Here is a 27,100-nt window from a genome sequence, read left to right as displayed (position 1 = left end):
TAGTTATTGGAGGATATTTCCTTTGGCACTATAGTCTTCAAAGGGATCCGAAATATCTGTTCTTAGATTCCACAGAAATAAGGCTAGGAAAGAGATCCACGAAATACAGATGTAACTCTGTGAGATGAATTAACAGAACACTGAGCAGTTTCTCAGAAAGCTTCTTTCCAGATTTCATCTGAGGATATTTCCTTTTTCACCATAGCCCTCTATGGGCTTCCAAATATCACTTGGCCAATTCCACAAGAACTGTCTTAGCGAAAGGATTCTTGAGGGGAAAGCTGTAACTCTGTGAGATGATTTCACGGAACACAAAGAAGTTTCTCAGAAAGCTTCTTTCTCTTAGTTATCGGAGGATATTTCCTTTGGCCCTATAGTCTTCAAAGGGATCCGAAATATCTGTTTTCAGATTCCACAGAAATAAGGCTAGCAAAGAGATCCACGAAATACAGATGTAACTCTGTGAGATGAATTAACAGAACACTAAGCAGTTTCTCAGAAAGCTTCTTTCCAGATTTCATCGGAGGATATTTCCTTTTTCACCATAGCCCTCTAAGGGCTTCCAAATATCACTTTGCCAATTACACAAGAAATGTCTTAGCGAAAGGCTTCTTGAGGGGAAAGCTGTAACTCTGTGAGATGATTTCACAGACACAAAGAAGTTTCTCAGAAAGCTTCTTTCTCTTAGTTATTGGAGGATATTTCCTTTGGCACTATAGTCTTCAAAGGGATCCGAAATATCTGTTCTTAGATTCCACAGAAATAAGGCTAGGAAAGAGATCCACGAAATACAGATGTAACTCTGTGAGATGAATTAACAGAACACTGAGCAGTTTCTCAGAAAGCTTCTTTCCAGATTTCATCTGAGGATATTTCCTTTTTCACCATAGCCCTCTATGGGCTTCCAAATATCACTTGGCCAATTCCACAAGAACTGTCTTAGCGAAAGGCTTCTTGAGGGGAAAGCTGTAACTCTGTGAGATGATTTCACAGAACACAAAGAAGTTTCTCAGAAAGCTTCTTTCTCTTAGTTATCGGAGGATATTTCCTTTGGCCCTATAGTCTTCAAAGGGATCCGAAATATCTGTTCTCAGATTCCCCAGAAATAAGGCTAGCAAAGAGATCCACGAAATACAGATGTAACTCTGTGAGATGAATTAACAGAACACTGAGCAGTTTCTCAGAAAGCTTCTTTCCAGATTTCATCGGAGGATATTTCCTTTTTCACCATAGCCCTCTATGGGCTTCCAAATATCACTTTGCCAATTCCACAAGAACTGTCTTAGCGAAAGGATTCTTGAGGGGAAAGCTGTAACTCTGTGAGATGATTTCACAGAACACAAAGAAGTTTCTCAGAAAGCTTCTTTCTCTTAGTTTTCGGAGGATATTTCCTTTGGCCCTATAGTCTTCAAAGGGATCCGAAATATCTGTTCTCAGATTCCACAGAAATAAGGCTAGCAAAGAGATCCACGAAATATAGATGTAACTCTGTGAGATGAATTAACAGAACACTAAGCAGTTTCTCAGAAAGCTTCTTTCCAGATTTCATCTGAGGATATTTCCTTTTTCACCATAGCCCTCTATGGGCTTCCAAATATCACTTTGCCAATTCCACAAGAACTGTCTTAGCGAAAGGCTTCTTGAGGGGAAAGCTGTAACTCTGTGAGCTGATTTGACAGAACACAAAGAAGTTTCTCAGAAAGCTTCTTTCTCTTAGTTTTCGGAGGATATTTCCTTTGGCCCTATAGTCTTCAAAGGGATCCGAAATATCTGTTCTCAGATTCCACAGAAATAACGCTAGCAAAGAGATCCAGAAATATAGATGTAACTCTGTGAGATGAATTAACAGAACACTAAGCAGTTTCTCAGAAAGCTTCTTTCCAGATTTCATCGGAGGATATTTCCTTTTTCACCATAGCCCTCTAAGGGCTTCCAAATATCACTTTGCCAATTACACAAGAAATGTCTTAGCGAAAGGCTTCTTGAGGGGAAAGCTGTAACTCTGTGAGATGATTTCACAGACACAAAGAAGTTTCTCAGAAAGCTTCTTTCTCTTAGTTATTGGAGGATATTTCCTTTGGCACTATAGTCTTCAAAGGGATCCGAAATATCTGTTCTTAGATTCCACAGAAATAAGGCTAGGAAAGAGATCCACGAAATACAGATGTAACTCTGTGAGATGAATTAACAGAACACTAAGCAGTTTCTCAGAAAGCTTCTTTCCAGATTTCATCGGAGGATATTTCCTTTTTCACCATAGCCCTCTATGGGCTTCCAAATATCACTTGGCCAATTCCACAAGAACTGTCTTAGCGAAAGGCTTCTTGAGGGGAAAGCTGTAACTCTGTGAGATGATTTCACAGAACACAAAGAAGTTTCTCAGAAAGCTTCTTTCTCTTTGTTATCGGAGGATATTTCCTTTGGCCCTATAGTCTTCAAAGGGATCCGAAATATCTGTTCTCAGATTCCACAGAAATAAGGCTAGCAAAGAGATCCACGAAATATATATGTAACTCTGTGAGATAAATTAACAGAACACTAAGCAGTTTCTCAGAAAGCTTCTTTCCAGATTTTATCGGAGGATATTTCCTTTTTCACCATAGCCCTCTATGGGCTTCCAAATATCACTTTGTCAATTCCACAAGAACTGTCTTAGCGAAAGGCTTCTTGAGGGGAAAGCTGTAACTCTGTGAGATGATTTCACAGAACACAAAGAAGTTTCTCAGAAAGCTTCTTTCTCTTAGTTTTCGGAGGATATTTCCTTTGGCCCTATAGTCTTCAAAGGGATCCGAAATATCTGTTCTCAGATTCCACAGAAATAAGGCTGGCAAGGAGATTCACGAAATACAGATGTAACTCTGTGAGATGAATTAACAGAACACTAAGCAGTTTCTCAGAAAGCTTCTTTCCAGATTTCATCTGAGGATATTTCCTTTTTCACCATAGCCCTCTATGGGCTTCCAAATATCACTTTGCCAATTCCACAAGAACTGTCTTAGCGAAAGGCTTCTTGAGGGGAAAGCTGTAACTCTGTGAGCTGATTTGACAGAACACAAAGAAGTTTCTCAGAAAGCTTCTTTCTCTTAGTTTTCGGAGGATATTTCCTTTGGCCCTATAGTCTTCAAAGGGATCCGAAATATCTGTTCTCAGATTCCACAGAAATAACGCTAGCAAAGAGATCCAGAAATATAGATGTAACTCTGTGAGATGAATTAACAGAACACTAAGCAGTTTCTCAGAAAGCTTCTTTCCAGATTTCATCGGAGGATATTTCCTTTTTCACCATAGCCCTCTATGGGCTTCCAAATATCACTTGGCCAATTCCACAAGAACTGTCTTAGCGAAAGGCTTCTTGAGGGGAAAGCTGTAACTCTGTGAGATGATTTCACAGAACACAAAGAAGTTTCTCAGAAAGCTTCTTTCTCTTTGTTATCGGAGGATATTTCCTTTGGCCCTATAGTCTTCAAAGGGATCCGAAATATCTGTTCTCAGATTCCACAGAAATAAGGCTAGCAAAGAGATCCACGAAATATATATGTAACTCTGTGAGATGAATTAACAGAACACTAAGCAGTTTCTCAGAAAGCTTCTTTCCAGATTTTATCGGAGGATATTTCCTTTTTCACCATAGCCCTCTATGGGCTTCCAAATATCACTTTGTCAATTCCACAAGAACTGTCTTAGCGAAAGGCTTCTTGAGGGGAAAGCTGTAACTCTGTGAGATGATTTCACAGAACACAAAGAAGTTTCTCAGAAAGCTTCTTTCTCTTAGTTTTCGGAGGATATTTCCTTTGGCCCTAGAGTCTTCAAAGGGATCCGAAATATCTGTTCTCAGATTCCACAGAAATAAGGCTGGCAAGGAGATTCACGAAATACAGATGTAACTCTGTGAGATGAATTAACAGAACACTAAGCAGTTTCTCAGAAAGCTTCTTTCCAGATTTCATCTGAGGATATTTCCTTTTTCACCATAGCCCTCTATGGGCTTCCAAATATCACTTTGCCAATTCCACAAGAACTGTCTTAGCGAAAGGCTTCTTGAGGGGAAAGCTGTAACTCTGTGAGCTGATTTGACAGAACACAAAGAAGTTTCTCAGAAAGCTTCTTTCTCTTAGTTTTCGGAGGATATTTCCTTTGGCCCTATAGTCTTCAAAGGGATCCGAAATATCTGTTCTCAGATTCCACAGAAATAACGCTAGCAAAGAGATCCAGAAATATAGATGTAACTCTGTGAGATGAATTAACAGAACACTAAGCAGTTTCTCAGAAAGCTTCTTTCCAGATTTCATCGGAGGATATTTCCTTTTTCACCATAGCCCTCTAAGGGCTTCCAAATATCACTTTGCCAATTACACAAGAAATGTCTTAGCGAAAGGCTTCTTGAGGGGAAAGCTGTAACTCTGTGAGATGATTTCACAGAACACAAAGAAGTTTCTCAGAAAGCTTCTTTCTCTTAGTTATCGGAGGATATTTCCTTTGGCCCTATAGTCTTCAAAGGGATCCGAAATATCTATTATTAGATTCCACAGAAATAAGGCTAGCAAAGAGATCCACGAAATACAGATGTAACTCTGTGAGATGAATTAACAGAACACTGAGCAGTTTCTCAGAAAGCTTCTTTCCAGATTTCATCGGAGGATATTTCCTTTTTCACCATAGCCCTCTATGGGCTTCCAAATATCACTTTGCCAATTCCACAAGAACTCTCTTAGCGAAAGGATTCTTGAGGGGAAAGCTGTAACTCTGTGAGATGATTTCACAGAACACAAAGAAGTTTCTCAGAAAGCTTCTTTCTCTTAGTTATCGGAGGATATTTCCTTTGGCCCTATAGTCTTCAAAGGGATCCGAAATATCTGTTTTCAGATTCCACAGAAATAAGGCTAGCAAAGAGATCCACGAAATACAGATGTAACTCTGTGAGATGAATTAACAGAACACTAAGCAGTTTCTCAGAAAGCTTCTTTCCAGATTTCATCGGAGGATATTTCCTTTTTCACCATAGCCCTCTATGGGCTTCCAAATATCACTTTGCCAATTCCACAAGAACTGTCTTAGCGAAAGGCTTCTTGAGGGGAAAGCTGTAACTCTGTGAGATGATTTCACAGAACACAAAGAAGTTTCTCAGAAAGCTTCTTTCTCTTAGTTTTCGGAGGATATTTCCTTTGGCCCTATAGTCTTCAAAGGGATCCGAAATATCTGTTCTCAGATTCCACAGAAATAAGTCTAGCAAAGAGATCCACGAAATATAGATGTAACTCTGTGAGATGAATTAACAGAACACTAAGCAGTTTCTCAGAAAGCTTCTTTCCAGATTTCATCGGAGGATATTTCCTTTTTCACCATAGCCCTCTATGGGCTTCCAAATATCACTTTGCCAATTCCACAAGAACTGTCTTAGCGAAAGGCCTCTTGAGGGGAAAGCTGTAACTCTGTGAGCTCATTTCACAGAACACAAAGAAGTTTCTCAGAAAGCTTCTTTCTCTTAGTTTTTGGAGGATATTTCCTTTGGCCCTATAGTCTTCAAAGGGATCCGAAATATCTGTTCTCAGATTCCACAGAAATAACGCTAGCAAAGAGATCCACGAAATATAGATGTAACTCTGTGAGATGAATTAACAGAACACTAAGCAGTTTCTCAGAAAGCTTCTTTCCATATTTCATCTGAGGATATTTCCTTTTTCACCATAGCCCTCTATGGGCTTCCAAATATCACTTTGCCAATTCCACAACAACTGTCTTAGCGAAAGGCTTCTTGAGGGGAAAGCTGTAACTCTGTGAGCTGATTTGACAGAACACAAAGAAGTTTCTCAGAAAGCTTCTTTCTCTTAGTTTTCGGAGGATATTTCCCTTGGCCATATAGTCTTCAAAGGGATCCGAAATATCTGTTCTCAGATTCCACAGAAATAAGGCTAGCAAAGAGATCCACCAAATACAGATGTAACTCTGTGAGATGAATTAACAGAACACTAAGCAGTTTCTCAGAAAGCTTCTTTCCAGATTTCATCGGAGGATATTTCCTTTTTCACCATAGCCCTCTATGGGCTTCCAAATATCACTTTGCCAATTCCACAAGAACTGTCTTAGCGAAAGGCTTCTTGAGGGGAAAGCTGTAACTCTGTGAGATGATTTCACAGAACACAATGAAGTTTTTCAGAAAGCTTCTTTTTCTTTGTTATCGGAGAATATTTCCTTTGGCCCTATAGTCTTCAAAGGGATCCGAAATATCTGTTCTCAGATTCCACAGAAATAAGCTTAGCAAAGAGATCCACGAAATACAGATGTAACTCTGTGAGATGAATTAACAGAACACTGAGCAGTTTCTCAGAAAGCTTCTTTCCAGATTTCATCTGAGGATATTTCCTTTTTCACCATAGCCCTCTATGGGCTTCCAAATATCTCTTTGACAATTCCACAAGAACTGTCTTAGCGAAAGGCTTCTTGAGGGGAAAGCTGTAACTCTGTGAGATGATTTCACAGACCACAAAGAAGTTTCTCAGAAAGCTTCTTTTTCTTTATTATCCGAGGATATTTCCTTTGGCCCTATTGTCTTCAAAGAGATCCGAAATATCTGTTCTCAGATTCCACAGAAATAAGCCTAGCAAACAGATCCACGAAATACAGATGTAACCCTGTGAGATGAATTAACAGAACACTGAGCAGTTTCTCAGAAAGCTTCTTTCCAGATTTCGTCGGAGGATATTTCCTTTTTCACCATAGCCCTCTATGGGCTTCCAAATATCACTTGGCCAATTCCACAAGAACTGTCTTAGCGAAAGGCTTCTTGAGGGGAAAGCTGTAACTCTGTGAGATGATTTCACAGAACACAAAGAAGTTTCTCAGAAAGCTTCTTTCTCTTAGTTATCGGAGGATATTTCCTTTGGCCCTATAGTCTTCAAAGGGATCCGAAATATCTGTTTTCAGATTCCACAGAAATAAGGCTAGCAAAGACATCCACGAAATACAGATGTAACTCTGTGAGATGAATTAACAGAACACTAAGCAGTGTCTCAGAAAGCTTCTTTCCAGATTTCATCTGAGGATATTTCCTTTTTCACCATAGCCCTCTATGGGCTTCCAAATATCACTTTGCCAATTCCACAAGAACTGTCTTAGCGAAAGGCTTCTTGAGGGGAAAGCTGTAACTCTGTGAGATGATTTCACAGAACACAAAGAAGTTTCTCAGAAAGCTTCTTTTTCTTTGTTATCGGAGGATATTTCCTTTGGCCCTATAGTCTTCAAAGGGATCCGAAATATCTGTTCTCAGATTCCACAGAAATAAGCCTAGCAAAGAGATGCACGAAATACAGATGTAACTCTGTGAGATGAATTAACAGAACACTGAGCAGTTTCTCAGAAAGCTTCTTTCCAGATTTCATCTGAGGATATTTCCTTTTTCACCATAGCCCTCTATGGGCTTCCAAATATCACTTTGCCAATTCCACAAGAAATGTCTTAGCGAAAGGCTTCTTGAGGGGAAAGCTGTAACTCTGTGAGATGATTTCACAGAACACAAAGAAGTTTCTCAGAAAGCTTCTTTCTCTTAGTTATCGGAGGATATTTCCTTTGGCCCTATAGTCTTCAAAGGGATCCGAAATATCTGTTCTCAGATTCCACAGAAATAAGGCTAGCAAAGAGATCCACGAAATACAGATGTAACTCTGTGAGATGAATTAACAGAACACTAAGCAGTTTCTCAGAAAGTTTCTTTCCAGATTTCATCTGAGGATATTTCCTTTTTCACCATAGCCCTCTATGGGCTTCCAAATATCACTTTGCCAATTCCACAAGAACTGTCTTAGCGAAAGGCTTCTTGAGGGGAAAGCTTTACCTCTGTGAGATGATTTCACAGAACACAAAGAAGTTTCTCAGAAAGCTTCTTTCTCTTTGTTATCGGAGGATATTTCCTTTTGCCCTATAGTCTTCAAAGGGATCCGAAATATCTGTTCTCAGATTCCACAGAAATAAGGCTAGCAAAGAGATCCACGAAATATAGATGTAACTCTGTGAGATGAACTAACAGAACACTAAGCAGTTTCTCAGAAAGCTTCTTTCCAGATTTCATCGGAGGATATTTCCTTTTTCACCATAGCCCTCTATGGGCTTCCAAATATCACTTTGCCAATTCCACAAGAACTGTCTTAGCGAAAGGCTTCTTGAGGGGAAAGCTGTAACTCTGTGAGATGATTTCACAGAACACAAAGAAGTTTCTCAGAAAGCTTCTTTCTCTTAGTTATCGGAGGATATTTCCTTTGGCCCTATAGTCTTCAAAGGGATCCGAAATATCTGTTTTCAGATTCCACAGAAATAAGGCTAGCAAAGAGATCCACGAAATACAGATGTAACTCTGTGAGATGAATTAACAGAACACTAAGCAGTTTCTCAGAAAGCTTCTATCCAGATTTCATCTGAGGATATTTCCTTTTTCACCATAGCCCTCTAAGGGCTTCCAAATATCACTTTGCCAATTCCACAAGAACTGTCTTAGAGAAAGGCTTCTTGAGGGGAAAGCTGTAACTCTGTGAGATGATTTCACAGAACACAAAGAAGTTTCTCAGAAAGCTTCTTTCTCTTAGTTATCGGAGGATATTTCCTTTGGCCCTATAGTCTTCAAAGGGATCCGAAATATCTGTTCTCAGATTCCACAGAAAAAAGGCTAGCCAAGTGATCCACGAAATACAGATATAACTCTGTGAGATGAATTAACAGAACACTAAGCAGTTTCTCAGAAAGCTTCTTTCCAGATTTCATCTGAGGATATTTCGTTATTCACCATAGCCCTCTATGGGTTTCCAAATATCACTTTGCCAATTCCACAAGAACTGTCTTAGCGAAAGGCTTCTTGAGGGGAAAGCTGTAACTCTGTGAGATGATTACATAGAACACAAAGAAATTTCTCACAAAGCTTCTTTCTCTTTGTTATCGGAGGATATTTCCTTTGGCCCTATAGTCTTCAAAGGGATCCGAAATATCTGTTCTCAGATTCCACAGAATTAAGGCTAGCAAAGAGATCCACGAAATACAGATGTAACTCTGTGAGATGAATTAACAGAACACTAAGCAGTTTCTCAGAAAGCTTTCCAGATTTCATCGGAGGATATTTCCTTTTTCACCATAGCCCTCTACGGGCTTCCAAATATCACTTTGCCAATTCCACAAGAACTGTCTTAGCGAAAGGCTTCTTGAGGGGAAAGCTGTAACTCTGTGAGATGATTTCACAGAACACAAAGAAGTTTCTCAGAAAGCTTCTTTCTCTTAGTTATCGGAGGATATTTCCTTTGGCCTTATAGTCTTCAAAGGGATCCGAAATATCTGTTGTCAGATTCCACAGAAATAAGGCTAGCAAAGAGATCCACGAAATACAGATGTAACTCTGTGAGATGAATTAACAGAACACTAAGCAGTTTCTCAGAAAGCTTCTTTCCAGATTTCATCGGAGGATATTTCCTTTTTCACCATAGCCTTCTATGGGCTACCAAATATCACTTGGCCAATTCCAGAAGAACTGTCTTACCGAAAGGCTTCTTGAGGGGAAAGCTGTAACTCTGTGAGATGATTTCACAGAACACAAAGAAGTTTCTCAGAAAGCTTCTTTTTCTTTGTTATCGGAGGATATTTCCTTAGGCCCTATAGTCTTCAAAGGGATCCGAAATATCTGTTCTCAGATTCCACAGAAATAAGCCTAGCAAAGAGATCCACGAAATACAGATGTAACTCTGTGAGATGAATTAACAGAACACTGAGCAGTTTCTCAGAAAGCTTCTTTCCAGATTTCATCTGAGGATATTTCCTTTTTCACCGTAGCCCTCTATGGGCTTCCAAATATCACTTTGCCAATTCCACAAGAACTGTCTTAGCGAAAGGATTCTTGAGGGGAATGCTGTAACTCTGTGAGATGATTTCACAGAACACAAAGAAGTTTCTCAGAAAGCTTCTTTCTCTTAGTTATCGGAGGATATTTCCTTTGGCCCTATAGTCTTCAAAGGGATCCGAAATATCTGTTTTCAGATTCCACAGAAATAAGGCTAGCAAAGAGATCCACGAAATACAGATATAACTCTGTGAGATGAATTAACAGAACACTAAGCAGTTTCTCAGAAATCTTCTTTCCAGATTTCATCGGAGGATATTTCCTTTTTCACCATAGCCCTCTAAGGGCTTCCAAATATCACTTTGCCAATTCCACAAGAAATGTCTTAGCGAAAGGCTTCTTGAGGGGAAAGCTGTAACTCTGTGAGATGATTTCACAGAACACAAAGAAGTTTCTCAGAAAGCTTCTTTCTCTTAGTTATCGGAGGATATTTCCTTTGGCCCTATAGTCTTCAAAGGGATCCGAACTATCTGTTTTCAGATTCCACAGAAATAATGCTAGCAAAGAGATCCACCAAATACAGATGTAACACTGTGAGATGAATTAACAGAACACTAAGCAGTTTCTCAGAAAGCTTCTTTCCAGATTTCATCTGAGGATATTTCCTTTTTCACAATAGCCCTCTATGGGCTTACAAATATCACTTTGCCAATTCCACAAGAACTGTCTTAGCGAAAGGCTTCTTGAGGGGAAAGCTGTAACTCTGTGAGATGATTACATAGAACACAAAGAAATTTCTCACAAAGCTTCTTTCTCTTTGTTATCGGAGGATATTTCCTTTGGCCCTATAGTCTTCAAAGGGATCCGAAATATCTGTTCTCAGATTCCACAGAATTAAGGCTAGCAAAGAGATCCACGAAATACAGATGTAACTCTGTGAGATGAATTAACAGAACACTAAGCAGTTTCTCAGAAAGCTTTCCAGATTTCATCGGAGGATATTTCCTTTTTCACCATAGCCCTCTATGGGCTTCCAAATATCACTTTGCCAATTCCACAAGAACTGTCTTAGCGAAAGGCTTCTTGAGGGGAAAGGTGTAACTCTGTGAGATGATTTCACAGAACACAAAGAAGTTTCTCAGAAAGCTTCTTTCTCTTAGTTATCGGAGGATATTTCCTTTGGCCTTATAGTCTTCAAAGGGATCCGAAATATCTGTTGTCAGATTCCACAGAAATAAGGCTAGCAAAGAGATCCACGAAATACAGATGTAACTCTGTGAGATGAATTAACAGAACACTAAGCAGTTTCTCAGAAAGCTTCTTTCCAGATTTCATCGGAGGATATTTCCTTTTTCACCATAGCCTTCTATGGGCTACCAAATATCACTTGGCCAATTCCAGAAGAACTGTCTTACCGAAAGGCTTCTTGAGGGGAAAGCTGTAACTCTGTGAGATGATTTCACAGAACACAAAGAAGTTTCTCAGAAAGCTTCTTTTTCTTTGTTATCGGAGGATATTTCCTTTGGCCCTATAGTCTTCAAAGGGATCCGAAATATCTGTTCTCAGATTCCACAGAAATAAGCCTAGCAAAGAGATCCACGAAATACAGATGTAACTCTGTGAGATGAATTAACAGAACACTGAGCAGTTTCTCAGAAAGCTTCTTTCCAGATTTCATCTGAGGATATTTCCTTTTTCACCATAGCCCTCTATGGGCTTCCAAATATCACTTTGCCAATTCCACAAGAACTGTCTTAGCGAAAGGATTCTTGAGGGGAATGCTGTAACTCTGTGAGATGATTTCACAGAACACAAAGAAGTTTCTCAGAAAGCTTCTTTCTCTTAGTTATCGGAGGATATTTCCTTTGGCCCTATAGTCTTCAAAGGGATCCGAAATATCTGTTTTCAGATTCCACAGAAATAAGGCTAGCAAAGAGATCCACGAAATACAGATATAACTCTGTGAGATGAATTAACAGAACACTAAGCAGTTTCTCAGAAATCTTCTTTCCAGATTTCATCGGAGGATATTTCCTTTTTCACCATAGCCCTCTAAGGGCTTCCAAATATCACTTTGCCAATTCCACAAGAAATGTCTTAGCGAAAGGCTTCTTGAGGGGAAAGCTGTAACTCTGTGAGATGATTTCACAGAACACAAAGAAGTTTCTCAGAAAGCTTCTTTCTCTTAGTTATTGGAGGATATTTCCTTTGGCCCTATAGTCTTCAAAGGGATCCGAACTATCTGTTTTCAGATTCCACAGAAATAAGGCTAGCAAAGAGATCCACCAAATACAGATGTAACACTGTGAGATGAATTAACAGAACACTAAGCAGTTTCTCAGAAAGCTTCTTTCCAGATTTCATCTGAGGATATTTCCTTTTTCACAATAGCCCTCTATGGGCTTCCAAATATCACTTTGCCAATTCCACAAGAACTGTCTTAGCGAAAGGCTTCTTGAGGGGAAAGCTGTAACTCTGTGAGATGATTTCACAGAACACAAAGAAGTTTCTCAGAAAGCTTCTTTCTCTTAGTTATCGGAGGATATTTCCTTTGGCCCAATAGTCTTCAAAGGGATACGAAATATCTGTTCTCAGATTCCACAGAAATAAGGCTAGCCAAGTGATCCACGAAATACAGATGTAACTCTGTGAGATGAATTAACAGAACACTAAGCAGTTTCTCAGAAAGCTTCTTTCCAGATTTCATCTGAGGATATTTCCTTTTTCACCATAGCCCTCTAAGGGCTTCCAAATATCACTTTGCCAATTCCACAAGAAATGTCTTAGCGAAAGGCTTCTTGAGGTGAAAGCTGTAACTCTGTGAGCTCATTTCACAGAACACTAAGAAGTTTCTCAGAAAGCTTCTTTCTCTTAGTTTTCGGAGGATATTTCCTTTGGCCCTATAGTCTTCAAAGGGATCCGAAATATCTGTTCTCAGATTCCACAGAAATAAGGCTAGCAAAGAGATCCACGAAATATAGATGTAACTCAGTGAGATGAATTAACAGAACACTAAGCAGTTTCTCAGAAAGCTTCTTTCCAGATTTCATCTGAGGATATTTCCTTTTTCACCATAGCCCTCTATGGGCTTCCAAATATCACTTTGCCAATTCCACAAGAACTGTCTTAGCGAAAGGCTTCTTGAGGGGAAAGCTGTAACTCTGTGAGATGATTACATAGAACACAAAGAAATTTCTCACAAAGCTTCTTTCTCTTTGTTATCGGAGGATATTTCCTTTGGCCCTATAGTCTTCAAAGGGATCCGAAATATCTGTTCTCAGATTCCACAGAAATAAGGCTAGCAAAGAGATCCACGAAATACAGATGTAACTCTGTCAGATGAATTAACAGAACACTAAGCAGTTTCTCAGAAAGCTTCTTTCCAGATTTCATCTGAGGATATTTCCTTTTTCACCATAGCCCTCTATGGGCTTCCAAATATCACTTTGCCAATTCCACAAGAACTGTCTTAGCGAAAGGCTTCTTGAGGGAAAAGCTGTAACTCTGTGAGCTGATTTGACAGAACACAAAGAAGTTTCTCAGAAAGCTTCTTTCTCTTAGTTATCGGAGGATATTTCCTTTGGCCCTATAGTCTTCAAAGGGATCCGAAATATCTCTTCTCAGATTCCACAGAAATAAGGCTGGCAAGGAGATCCACGAAATACAGATGTAACTCTGTGAGATGAATTAACAGAACACTAAGCAGTTTCTCAGAAAGCTTCTTTCCAGATTTCATCGGAGGATATTTCCTTTTTCACCATAGCCCTCTATGGGCTTCCAAATATCACTTTGCCAATTCCACAAGAACTGTCTTAGCGAAAGGCTTCTTGAGGGGAAAGCTGTAACTCTGTGAGCTCATTTCACAGACACAAAGAAGTTTCTCAGAAAGCTTCTTTCTCTTAGTTTTCGGAGGATATTTACTTTGGCCCTATAGTCTTCAAAGGGATCCGAAATATCTGTTCTCAGATTCCACAGAAATAAGGCTAGCAAAGAGATCCACGAAATGTAGATGTAACTCTGTGAGATGAATTAACAGAACACTAAGCAGTTTCTCAGAAAGCTTCTTTCCAGATTTCATCGGAGGATATTTCCTTTTTCACCATAGCCCTCTATGGGCTTCCAAATATCACTTTGCCAATTCCACAAGAACTGTCTTAGCGAAAGGCTTCTTGAGGGGAAAGATGTAACTCTGTGAGATGATTTCACAGAACACAAAGAAGTTTCTCAGAAAGCTTCTTTCTCTTAGTTATCGGAGGATATTTCCTTTGGCCCTATAGTCTTCAAAGGGATCCGAAATATCTGTTCTCAGATTCCACAGAAATAAGGCTAGCAAAGAGATCCACGAAATACAGATGTAACTCTGTGAGATGAATTAACAGAACACTAAGCAGTTTCTCAGAAAGCTTCTTTCCAGATTTCATCTGAGAATATTTCCTTTTTCACCATAACCCTCTATGGGCTTCCAAATGTCACTTTGCCAATTCCACAAGAACTGTCTTAGCGAAAGGCTTCTTGAGGGGAAAGCTGTAACTCTGTGAGATGATTTCACAGAACACAAAGAAGTTTCTCAGAAAGCTTCTTTCTCTTAGTTATCGGAGGATATTTCCTTTGGCCCTATAGTCTTCAAAGGGATCCGAAATATCTGTTCTCAGATTCCACAGAAATAAGGCTAGCAAAGAGATCTACGAAATATAGATGTAACTCTGTGAGATGAATTAACAGAACACTAAGCAGTTTCTCAGAAAGCTTCTTTCCAGATTTCATCGGAGGATATTTCCTTTTTCACCATAGCTCTCTATGGGCTTCCAAATATCACTTTGCCAATTCCACAAGAACTGTCTTAGCGAAAGGCTTCTTGAGGGGAAAGCTGTAACTGTGTGAGCTCATTTCACAGAACACTAAGAAGTTTCTCAGAAAGCTTCTTTCTCTTAGTTTTCGGAGGATATTTCCTTTGGCCCTATAGTCTTCAAAGGGATCCGAAATATCTGTTCTCAGATTCCACAGAAATAAGGCTAGCAAAGAGATCCACGAAATATAGATGTAACTCTGTGAGATGAATTAACAGAACACTAAGCAGTTTCTCAGAAAGCTTCTTTCCAGATTTCATCTGAGGATATTTCCTTTTTCACCATAGCCCTCTATGGGCTTCCAAATATCACTTTGCCAATTCCACAAGAACTGTCTTAGCGAAAGGCTTCTTGAGGGGAAAGCTGTAACTCTGTGAGATGATTACATAGAACACAAAGAAATTTCTCACAAAGCTTCTTTCTCTTTGTTATCGGAGGATATTTCCTTTGGCCCTATAGTCTTCAAAGGGATCCGAAATATCTGTTCTCAGATTCCACAGAAATAAGGCTAGCAAAGAGATCCACGAAATACAGATGTAACTCTGTCAGATGAATTAACAGAACACTAAGCAGTTTCTCAGAAAGCTTCTTTCCAGATTTCATCTGAGGATATTTCCTTTTTCACCATAGCCCTCTATGGGCTTCCAAATATCACTTTGCCAATTCCACAAGAACTGTCTTAGCGAAAGGCTTCTTGAGGGAAAAGCTGTAACTCTGTGAGCTGATTTGACAGAACACAAAGAAGTTTCTCAGAAAGCTTCTTTCTCTTAGTTATCGGAGGATATTTCCTTTGGCCCTATAGTCTTCAAAGGGATCCGAAATATCTCTTCTCAGATTCCACAGAAATAAGGCTGGCAAGGAGATCCACGAAATACAGATGTAACTCTGTGAGATGAATTAACAGAACACTAAGCAGTTTCTCAGAAAGCTTCTTTCCAGATTTCATCGGAGGATATTTCCTTTTTCACCATAGCCCTCTATGGGCTTCCAAATATCACTTTGCCAATTCCACAAGAACTGTCTTAGCGAAAGGATTCTTGAGGGGAAAGCTGTAACTCTGTGAGCTCATTTCACAGACACAAAGAAGTTTCTCAGAAAGCTTCTTTCTCTTAGTTTTCGGAGGATATTTACTTTGGCCCTATAGTCTTCAAAGGGATCCGAAATATCTGTTCTCAGATTCCACAGAAATAAGGCTAGCAAAGAGATCCACGAAATGTAGATGTAACTCTGTGAGATGAATTAACAGAACACTAAGCAGTTTCTCAGAAAGCTTCTTTCCAGATTTCATCGGAGGATATTTCCTTTTTCACCATAGGCCTCTATGGGCTTCCAAATATCACTTTGCCAATTCCACAAGAACTGTCTTAGCGAAAGGCTTCTTGAGGGGAAAGATGTAACTCTGTGAGATGATTTCACAGAACACAAAGAAGTTTCTCAGAAAGCTTCTTTCTCTTAGTTATCGGAGGATATTTCCTTTGGCCCTATAGTCTTCAAAGGGATCCGAAATATCTGTTCTCAGATTCCACAGAAATAAGGCTAGCAAAGAGATCCACGAAATACAGATGTAACTCTGTGAGATGAATTAACAGAACACTAAGCAGTTTCTCAGAAAGCTTCTTTCCAGATTTCATCTGAGAATATTTCCTTTTTCACCATAGCCATCTATGGGCTTCCAAATGTCACTTTGCCAATTCCACAAGAACTGTCTTAGCGAAAGGCTTCTTGAGGGGAAAGCTGTAACTCTGTGAGATGATTTCACAGAACACAAAGAAGTTTCTCAGAAAGCTTCTTTCTCTTAGTTATCGGAGGATATTTCCTTTGGCCCTATAGTCTTCAAAGGGATCCGAAATATCTGTTCTCAGATTCCACAGAAATAAGGCTAGCAAAGAGATCTACGAAATATAGATGTAACTCTGTGAGATGAATTAACAGAACACTAAGCAGTTTCTCAGAAAGCTTCTTTCCAGATTTCATCGGAGGATATTTCCTTTTTCACCATAGCTCTCTATGGGCTTCCAAATATCACTTTGAAATTCCACAAGAACTGTCTTAGCGAAAGGCTTCTTGAGGGGAAAGCTGTAACTCTGTGAGCTCATTTCACAGAACACTAAGAAGTTTCTCAGAAAGCTTCTTTCTCTTAGTTTTCGGAGGATATTTCCTTTGGCCCTATAGTCTTCAAAGGGATCCGAAATATCTGTTCTCAGATTCCACAGAAATAAGGCTAGCAAAGAGATCCACGAAATATAGATGTAACTCTGTGAGATGAATTAACAGAACACTAAGCAGTTTCTCAGAAAGCTTCTTTCCAGATTTCATCTGAGGATATTTCCTTTTTCACCATAGCCCTCTATGGGCTTCCAAATATCACTTTGCCAATTCCACAAGAACTGTCTTAGCGAAAGGCTTCTTGAGGGGAAAGCTGTAACTCTGTGAGATGATTACATAGAACACAAAGAAATTTCTCACAAAGCTTCTTTCTCTTTGTTATCGGAGGATATTTCCTTTGGCCCTATAGTCTTCAAAGGGATCCGAAATATCTGTTCTCAGATTCCACAGAAATAAGGCTAGCAAAGAGATCCACGAAATACAGATGTAACTCTGTCAGATGAATTAACAGAACACTAAGCAGTTTCTCAGAAAGCTTCTTTCCAGATTTCATCTGAGGATATTTCCTTTTTCACCATAGCCCTCTATGGGCTTCCAAATATCACTTTGCCAATTCCACAAGAACTGTCTTAGCGAAAGGCTTCTTGAGGGAAAAGCTGTAACTCTGTGAGATGATTTGACAGAACACAAAGAAGTTTCTCAGAAAGCTTCTTTCTCTTAGTTATCGGAGGATATTTCCTTTGGCCCTATAGTCTTCAAAGGGATCCGAAATATCTCTTCTCAGATTCCACAGAAATAAGGCTGGCAAGGAGATCCACGAAATACAGATGTAACTCTGTGAGATGAATTAACAGAACACTAAGCAGTTTCTCAGAAAGCTTCTTTCCAGATTTCATCGGAGGATATTTCCTTTTTCACCATAGCCCTCTATGGGCTTCCAAATATCACTTTGCCAATTCCACAAGAACTGTCTTAGCGAAAGGCTTCTTGAGGGGAAAGCTGTAACTCTGTGAGCTCATTTCACAGACACAAAGAAGTTTCTCAGAAAGCTTCTTTCTCTTAGTTTTCGGAGGATATTTACTTTGGCCCTATAGTCTTCAAAGGGATCCGAAATATCTGTTCTCAGATTCCACAGAAATAAGGCTAGCAAAGAGATCCACGAAATGTAGATGTAACTCTGTGAGATGAATTAACAGAACACTAAGCAGTTTCTCAGAAAGCTTCTTTCCAGATTTCATCGGAGGATATTTCCTTTTTCACCATAGCCCTCTATGGGCTTCCAAATATCACTTTGCCAATTCCACAAGAACTGTCTTAGCGAAAGGCTTCTTGAGGGGAAAGATGTAACTCTGTGAGATGATTTCACAGAACACAAAGAAGTTTCTCAGAAAGCTTCTTTCTCTTAGTTATCGGAGGATATTTCCTTTGGCCCTATAGTCTTCAAAGGGATCCGAAATATCTGTTCTCAGATTCCACAGAAATAAGGCTAGCAAAGAGATCCAGGAAATACAGATGTAACTCTGTGAGATGAATTAACAGAACACTAAGCAGTTTCTCAGAAAGCTTCTTTCCAGATTTCATCTGAGAATATTTCCTTTTTCACCATAGCCCTCTATGGGCTTCAAAATGTCACTTTGCCAATTCCACAAGAACTGTCTTAGCGAAAGGCTTCTTGAGGGGAAAGCTGTAACTCTGTGAGCTCATTTCACAGAACACAAAGACGTTTCTCAGAAAGCTTCTTTCTCTTAGTTATCGGATGATATTTCCTTTGGCCCTATAGTCTTCAAAGGGATCCGAAATATCTGTTCTCAGATTCCACAGACATAAGGCTAGCAAAGAGATCCACGAAATATAGAAGTAACTCTGTGAGATGAATTAACAGAACACTAAGCAGTTTCTCAGAAAGCTTCTTTCCAGATTTCATCGGAGGATACTTCCTTTTTCACCATAGCCCTCTATGGGCTTCCAAATATCACTTTGACAATTCCACAAGAACTGTCTTAGCAAAAGGCTTCTTGAGGGGAAAGCTGTAACTCTGTGAGCTCATTTCACAGAACACAAAGAAGTTTCTCAGAAAGCTTCTTTCTCTTACTTTTCGGAGGATATTTCCCTTGGCCCTATAGTCTTCAAAGGGATCCGAAATATCTGTTCTCAGATTCCACAGAAATAAGGCTAGCAAAGAGATCCACGAAATATATATGTAACTCTGTGAGATGAATTAACAGAACACTAAGCAGTTTCTCAGAAAGCTTCTTTCCAGATATCATCGGAGGATATTTCCTTTTTCACCATAGCCCTCTATGGGCTTCCAAATATCACTTTGTCAATTCCACAAGAACTGTCTTAGCGAAAGGCTTCTTGAGGGGAAAGCTGTAACTCTGTGAGATGATTTCACAGAACACAAAGAAGTTTCTCAGAAAGCTTCTTTCTCTTAGTTTTCGGAGGATATTTCCTTTGGCCCTATAGTCTTCAAAGGGATCCGAAATATCTGTTCTCAGATTCCACAGAAATAAGGCTGGCAAGGAGATCCACGAAATACAGATGTAACTCTGTGAGATGAACTAACAGAACACTAAGCAGTTTCTCAGAAAGCTTCTTTCCAGATTTCATCTGAGGATATTTCCTTTTTCACCATAGCCCTCTATGGGCTTCCAAATATCACTTTGCCAATTCCACAAGAACTGTCTTAGCGAAAGGCTTCTTGAGGGGAAAGCTGTAACTCTGTGAGCTCATTTCACAGAACACAAAGAAGTTTCTCAGAAAGCTTCTTTCTCTTAGTTTTCGGAGGATATTTCCTTTGGCCCTATAGTCTTCAAAGGGATCCGAAATATCTGTTCTCAGATTCCACAGAAATAAGGCTAGCAAGGAGATCCACGAAATATAGATGTAACTCTGTGAGATGAATTAACAGAACACTAAGCAGTTTCTCAGAAAGTTTCTTTCCAGATTTCATCGGAGGATATTTCCTTTTTCACCATAGCCCTCTATGGGCTTCCAAATATCACTTTGCCAATTCCACAAGAACTGTCTTAGCGAAAGGCTTCTTGAGGGGAAAGCTGTAACTCTGTGAGATGATTTCATAGAACACAAAGAAGTTTCTCAGAAAGCTTCTTTCTCTTAGTTATCGGATGATATTTCCTTTGGCCCTATAGACTTCAAAGGGATCCGAAATATCTGTTCTCAGATTCCACAGAAATAAGCCTAGCAAAGAGATCCACGAAATATAGATGTAACTCTGTGAGATGAATTAACAGAACACTAAGCAGTTTCTCAGAAAGCTTCTTTCCAGATTTCATCGGAGGATATTTCCTTTTTCACCATAGCTCTCTATGGGCTTCCAAATATCACTTTGCCAATTCCACAAGAACTGTCTTAGCGAAAGGCTTCTTGAGGGGAAAGCTGTAACTCTGTGAGCTCATTTCACAGAACACTAAGAAGTTTCTCAGAAAGCTTCTTTCTCTTAGTTTTCGGAGGATATTTCCTTTGGCCCTATAGTCTTCAAAGGGATCCGAAATATCTGTTCTCAGATTTCACAGAAATAAGGCTAGCAAAGAGATCCACGAAATATAGATGTAACTCTGTGAGATGAATTAACAGAACACTAAGCAGTTTCTCAGAAAGCTTCTTTCCAGATTTCGTCTGAGGATATTTCCTTTTTCACCATAGCCCTCTATGGGCTTCCAAATATCACTTTGCCAATTCCACAAGAACTGTCTTAGCGAAAGGCTTCTTGAGGGGAAAGCTGTAACTCTGTGAGATGATTACATAGAACACAAAGATATTTCTCACAAAGCTTCTTTCTCTTTGTTATCGGAGGATATTTCCTTTGGCCCTATAGTCTTCAAAGGGATCCGAAATATCTGTTCTCAGATTCCACAGAAATAAGGCTAGCAAAGAAATCCACGAAATACAGATGTAACACTGTCAGATGAATTAACAGAACACTAAGCAGTTTCTCAGAAAGCTTCTTTCCAGATTTCATCTGAGGATATTTCCTTTTTCACCATAGCCCTCTATGGGCTTCCAAATATCACTTTGCCAATTCCACAAGAACTGTCTTAGCGAAAGGCTTCTTGAGGGAAAAGCTGTAACTCTGTGAGCTGATTTGACAGAACACAAAGAAGTTTCTCAGAAAGCTTCTTTCTCTTAGTTATCGGAGGATATTTCCTTTGGCCCTATAGTCTTCAAAGGGATCCGAAATATCTCTTCTCAGATTCCACAGAAATAAGGCTGGCAAGGAGATCCACGAAATACAGATGTAACTCTGTGAGATGAATTAACAGAACACTAAGCAGTTTCTCAGAAAGCTTCTTTCCAGATTTCATCGGAGGATATTTCCTTTTTCACCATAGTCCTCTATGGGCTTCCAAATATCACTTTGCCAATTCCACAAGAACTGTCTTAGTGAAAGGCTTCTTGAGGGGAAAGCTGTAACTCTGTGAGTTCATTTCACAGAACACAAAGAAGTTTCTCAGAAAGCTTCTTTCTCTTAGGTTTCGGTGGATATTTCCTTTGGCCCTATAGTCTTCAAAGGGATCCGAAATATCTGTTCTCAGATTCCACAGAAATAAGGCTAGCAAGGAGATGCACGAAATATAGATGTAACTCTGTGAGATGAATTAACAGAACACTAAGCAGTTTCTCAGAAAGTTTCTTTCCAGATTTCATCGGAGGATATTTCCTTTTTCACCATAGCCCTCTATGGGCTTCCAAATATCACTTTGCCAATTCCACAAGAACTGTCTTAGCGAAAGGCTTCTTGAGGGGAAAGCTGTAACTCTGTGACATGCTTTCATAGAACACAAAGAAGTTTCTCAGAAAGCTTCTTTCTCTTAGTTATCGGAGGATATTTCCTTTGGCCCTATAGTCTTCAAAGGGATCCGAAATATCTGTTCTCAGATTCCACAGAAATAAGCCTAGCAAAGAGATCCACGAAATATAGATGTAACTCTGTGAGATGAATTAACAGAACACTAAGCAGATTCTCAGAAAGCTTCTTTCCAGATTTCATCGGAGGATATTTCCTTTTTCACCATAGCCCTCTATGGGCTTCCAAATATCACTTTGCCAATTCCACAAGAACTGTCTTAGCGAAAGGCTTCTTGAGGGGAAAGCTGTAACTCTGTGAGATGATTTCACAGAACACAAAGAAGTTTCTCAGAAAGCTTCTTTCTCTTAGTTATCGGAGGATATTTCCTTTGGCCCAATAGTCTTCAAAGGGATCCGAAATATCTGTTCTCAGATTCCACAGAAATAAGGCTAGCAAAGAGATCCACGAAATACAGATGTAACTCTGTGAGATGAATTAACAGAACACTAAGCAGTTTTTCAGAAAGCTTCTTTCCAGATTTCATCTGAGGATATTTCCTTTTTCACCATAGCCCTCTATGGGCTTCCAAATATCACTTTGCCAATTCCACAAGAACTGTCTTAGCGAAAGGCTTCTTGAGGGGAAAGCTGTAACTCTGTGAGCTCATTTCACAGAACACAAAGAAGTTTCTCAGAAAGCTTCTTTCTCTTAGTTTTCGGAGGATATTTCCTTTGGCCCTATAGTCTTCAAAGGGATCCGAAATATCTGTTCTCAGATTCCACAGAAATAAGGCTAGCAAAGAGATCCACGAAATATAGATGTAACTCTGTGAGATGAATTAACAGAACACTAAGCAGTTTCTCAGAAAGCTTCTTTCCAGATTTCATCGGAGGATATTTCCTTTTTCACCATAGCCCTCTATGGGTTTCCAAATATCACTTTGCCAATTCCACAAGAACTGTCTTAGCGAAAGGCTTCTTGAGGGGAAAGCTGTAACTCTGTGAGCTCATTTCACAGAACACAAAGAAGTTTCTCAGAAAGCTTCTTTCTCTTAGTTTTCGGAGGATATTTCCCTTGGCCCTATAGTCTTCAAAGGGATCCGAAATATCTCTTCTCAGATTCCACAGAAATAAGGCTGGCAAGGAGATCCACGAAATACAGATGTAACTCTGTGAGATGAATTAACAGAACACTAAGCAGTTTCTCAGAAAGCTTCTTTCCAGATTTCATCGGAGGATATTTCCTTTTTCACCATAGCCCTCTATGGGCTTCCAAATATCACTTTGCCAATTCCACAAGAACTGTCTTAGCGAAAGGCTTCTTGAGGGGAAAGCTGTAACTCTGTGAGCTCATTTCACAGACACAAAGAAGTTTCTCAGAAAGCTTCTTTCTCTTAGTTTTCGGAGGATATTTACTTTGGCCCTATAGTCTTCAAAGGGATCCGAAATATCTGTTCTCAGATTCCACAGAAATAAGGCTAGCAAAGAGATCCACGAAATGTAGATGTAACTCTGTGAGATGAATTAACAGAACACTAAGCAGTTTCTCAGAAAGCTTCTTTCCAGATTTCATCGGAGGATATTTCCTTTTTCACCATAGCCCTCTATGGGCTTCCAAATATCACTTTGCCAATTCCACAAGAACTGTCTTAGCGAAAGGCTTCTTGAGGGGAAAGATGTAACTCTGTGAGATGATTTCACAGAACACAAAGAAGTTTCTCAGAAAGCTTCTTTCTCTTAGTTATCGGAGGATATTTCCTTTGGCCCTATAGTCTTCAAAGGGATCCGAAATATCTGTTCTCAGATTCCACAGAAATAAGGCTAGCAAACAGATCCAAGAAATACAGATGTAACTCTGTGAGATGAATTAACAGAACACTAAGCAGTTTCTCAGAAAGCTTCTTTCCAGATTTCATCTGAGAATATTTCCTTTTTCACCATAGCCCTCTATGGGCTTCAAAATGTCACTTTGCCAATTCCACAAGAACTGTCTTAGCGAAAGGCTTCTTGAGGGGAAAGCTGTAACTCTGTGAGCTCATTTCACAGAACACAAAGACGTTTCTCAGAAAGCTTCTTTCTCTTAGTTATCGGATGATATTTCCTTTGGCCCTATAGTCTTCAAAGGGATCCGAAATATCTGTTCTCAGATTCCACAGACATAAGGCTAGCAAAGAGATCCACGAAATATAGAAGTAACTCTGTGAGATGAATTAACAGAACACTAAGCAGTTTCTCAGAAAGCTTCTTTCCAGATTTCATCGGAGGATACTTCCTTTTTCACCATAGCCCTCTATGGGCTTCCAAATATCACTTTGACAATTCCACAAGAACTGTCTTAGCAAAAGGCTTCTTGAGGGGAAAGCTGTAACTCTGTGAGCTCATTTCACAGAACACAAAGAAGTTTCTCAGAAAGCTTCTTTCTCTTACTTTTCGGAGGATATTTCCCTTGGCCCTATAGTCTTCAAAGGGATCCGAAATATCTGTTCTCAGATTCCACAGAAATAAGGCTAGCAAAGAGATCCACGAAATATATATGTAACTCTGTGAGATGAATTAACAGAACACTAAGCAGTTTCTCAGAAAGCTTCTTTCCAGATATCATCGGAGGATATTTCCTTTTTCACCATAGCCCTCTATGGGCTTCCAAATATCACTTTGTCAATTCCACAAGAACTGTCTTAGCGAAAGGCTTCTTGAGGGGAAAGCTGTAACTCTGTGAGATGATTTCACAGAACACAAAGAAGTTTCTCAGAAAGCTTCTTTCTCTTAGTTTTCGGAGGATATTTCCTTTGGCCCTATAGTCTTCAAAGGGATCCGAAATATCTGTTCTCAGATTCCACAGAAATAAGGCTGGCAAGGAGATCCACGAAATACAGATGTAACTCTGTGAGATGAACTAACAGAACACTAAGCAGTTTCTCAGAAAGCTTCTTTCCAGATTTCATCGGAGGATATTTCCTTTTTCACCATAGCCCTCTATGGGCTTCCAAATATCACTTTGCCAATTCCACAAGAACTGTCTTAGCGAAAGGCTTCTTGAGGGGAAAGCTGTAACTCTGTGAGCTCATTTCACAGAACACAAAGAAGTTTCTCAGAAAGATTCTTTCTCTTAGTTTTCGGAGGATATTTCCTTTGGCCCTATAGTCTTCAAAGGGATCCGAAATATCTGTTCTCAGATTCCACAGAAATAAGGCTAGCAAGGAGATCCACGAAATATAGATGTAACTCTGTGAGATGAATTAACAGAACACTAAGCAGTTTCTCAGAAAGTTTCTTTCCAGATTTCATCGGAGGATATTTCCTTTTTCACCATAGCCCTCTATGGGCTTCCAAATATCACTTTGCCAATTCCACAAGAACTGTCTTAGCGAAAGGCTTCTTGAGGGGAAAGCTGTAACTCTGTGAGATGATTTCATAGAACACAAAGAAGTTTCTCAGAAAGCTTCTTTCTCTTAGTTATCGGATGATATTTCCTTTGGCCCTATAGTCTTCAAAGGGATCCGAAATATCTGTTCTCAGATTCCACAGAAATAAGCCTAGCAAAGAGATCCACGAAATATAGATGTAACTCTGTGAGATGAATTAACAGAACACTAAGCAGTTTCTCAGAAAGCTTCTTTCCAGATTTCATCTGAGGATATTTCCTTTTTCACCATAGCCCTCTATGGGCTTCCAAATATCACTTTGCCAATTCCACAAGAACTGTCTTAGCGAAAGGCTTCTTGAGGGGAAAGCTGTAACTCTGTGAGATGATTACATAGAACACAAAGATATTTCTCACAAAGCTTCTTTCTCTTTGTTATCGGAGGATATTTCCTTTGGCCCTATAGTCTTCAAAGGGATCCGAAATATCTGTTCTCAGATTCCACAGAAATAAGGCTAGCAAAGAAATCCACGAAATACAGATGTAACACTGTCAGATGAATTAACAGAACACTAAGCAGTTTCTCAGAAAGCTTCTTTCCAGATTTCATCTGAGGATATTTCCTTTTTCACCATAGCCCTCTATGGGCTTCCAAATATCACTTTGCCAATTCCACAAGAACTGTCTTAGCGAAAGGCTTCTTGAGGGAAAAGCTGTAACTCTGTGAGCTGATTTGACAGAACACAAAGAAGTTTCTCAGAAAGCTTCTTTCTCTTAGTTATCGGAGGATATTTCCTTTGGCCCTATAGTCTTCAAAGGGATCCGAAATATCTCTTCTCAGATTCCACAGAAATAAGGCTGGCAAGGAGATCCACGAAATACAGATGTAACTCTGTGAGATGAATTAACAGAACACTAAGCAGTTTCTCAGAAAGCTTCTTTCCAGATTTCATCGGAGGATATTTCCTTTTTCACCATAGTCCTCTATGGGCTTCCAAATATCACTTTGCCAATTCCACAAGAACTGTCTTAGTGAAAGGCTTCTTGAGGGGAAAGCTGTAACTCTGTGAGTTCATTTCACAGAACACAAAGAAGTTTCTCAGAAAGCTTCTTTCTCTTAGGTTTCGGTGGATATTTCCTTTGGCCCTATAGTCTTCAAAGGGATCCGAAATATCTGTTCTCAGATTCCACAGAAATAAGGCTAGCAAGGAGATGCACGAAATATAGATGTAACTCTGTGAGATGAATTAACAGAACACTAAGCAGTTTCTCAGAAAGTTTCTTTCCAGATTTCATCGGAGGATATTTCCTTTTTCACCATAGCCCTCTATGGGCTTCCAAATATCACTTTGCCAATTCCACAAGAACTGTCTTAGCGAAAGGCTTCTTGAGGGGAAAGCTGTAACTCTGTGACATGATTTCATAGAACACAAAGAAGTTTCTCAGAAAGCTTCTTTCTCTTAGTTATCGGAGGATATTTCCTTTGGCCCTATAGTCTTCAAAGGGATCCGAAATATCTGTTCTCAGATTCCACAGAAATAAGCCTAGCAAAGAGATCCACGAAATATAGATGTAACTCTGTGAGATGAATTAACAGAACACTAAGCAGATTCTCAGAAAGCTTCTTTCCAGATTTCATCGAAGGATATTTCCTTTTTCACCATAGCCCTCTATGGGCTTCCAAATATCACTTTGCCAATTCCACAAGAACTGTCTTAGCGAAAGGCTTCTTGAGGGGAAAGCTGTAACTCTGTGAGATGATTTCACAGAACACAAAGAAGTTTCTCAGAAAGCTTCTTTCTCTTAGTTATCGGAGGATATTTCCTTTGGCCCAATAGTCTTCAAAGGGATCCGAAATATCTGTTCTCAGATTCCACAGAAATAAGGCTAGCAAAGAGATCCACGAAATACAGATGTAACTCTGTGAGATGAATTAACAGAACACTAAGCAGTTTTTCAGAAAGCTTCTTTCCAGATTTCATCTGAGGATATTTCCTTTTTCACCATAGCCCTCTATGGGCTTCCAAATATCACTTTGCCAATTCCACAAGAACTGTCTTAGCGAAAGGCTTCTTGAGGGGAAAGCTGTAACTCTGTGAGCTCATTTCACAGAACACAAAGAAGTTTCTCAGAAAGCTTCTTTCTCTTAGTTTTCGGAGGATATTT

The sequence above is a fragment of the Macaca mulatta genome, chromosome 6 (assembly GCF_049350105.2).
Source record: "Macaca mulatta isolate MMU2019108-1 chromosome 6, T2T-MMU8v2.0, whole genome shotgun sequence".
In the NCBI taxonomy this organism is placed as follows: domain Eukaryota; kingdom Metazoa; phylum Chordata; class Mammalia; order Primates; family Cercopithecidae; genus Macaca; species Macaca mulatta.
The sequence above is the reverse complement of the archived record's forward strand: the minus strand, read 5'-3'. Positions refer to the sequence as shown.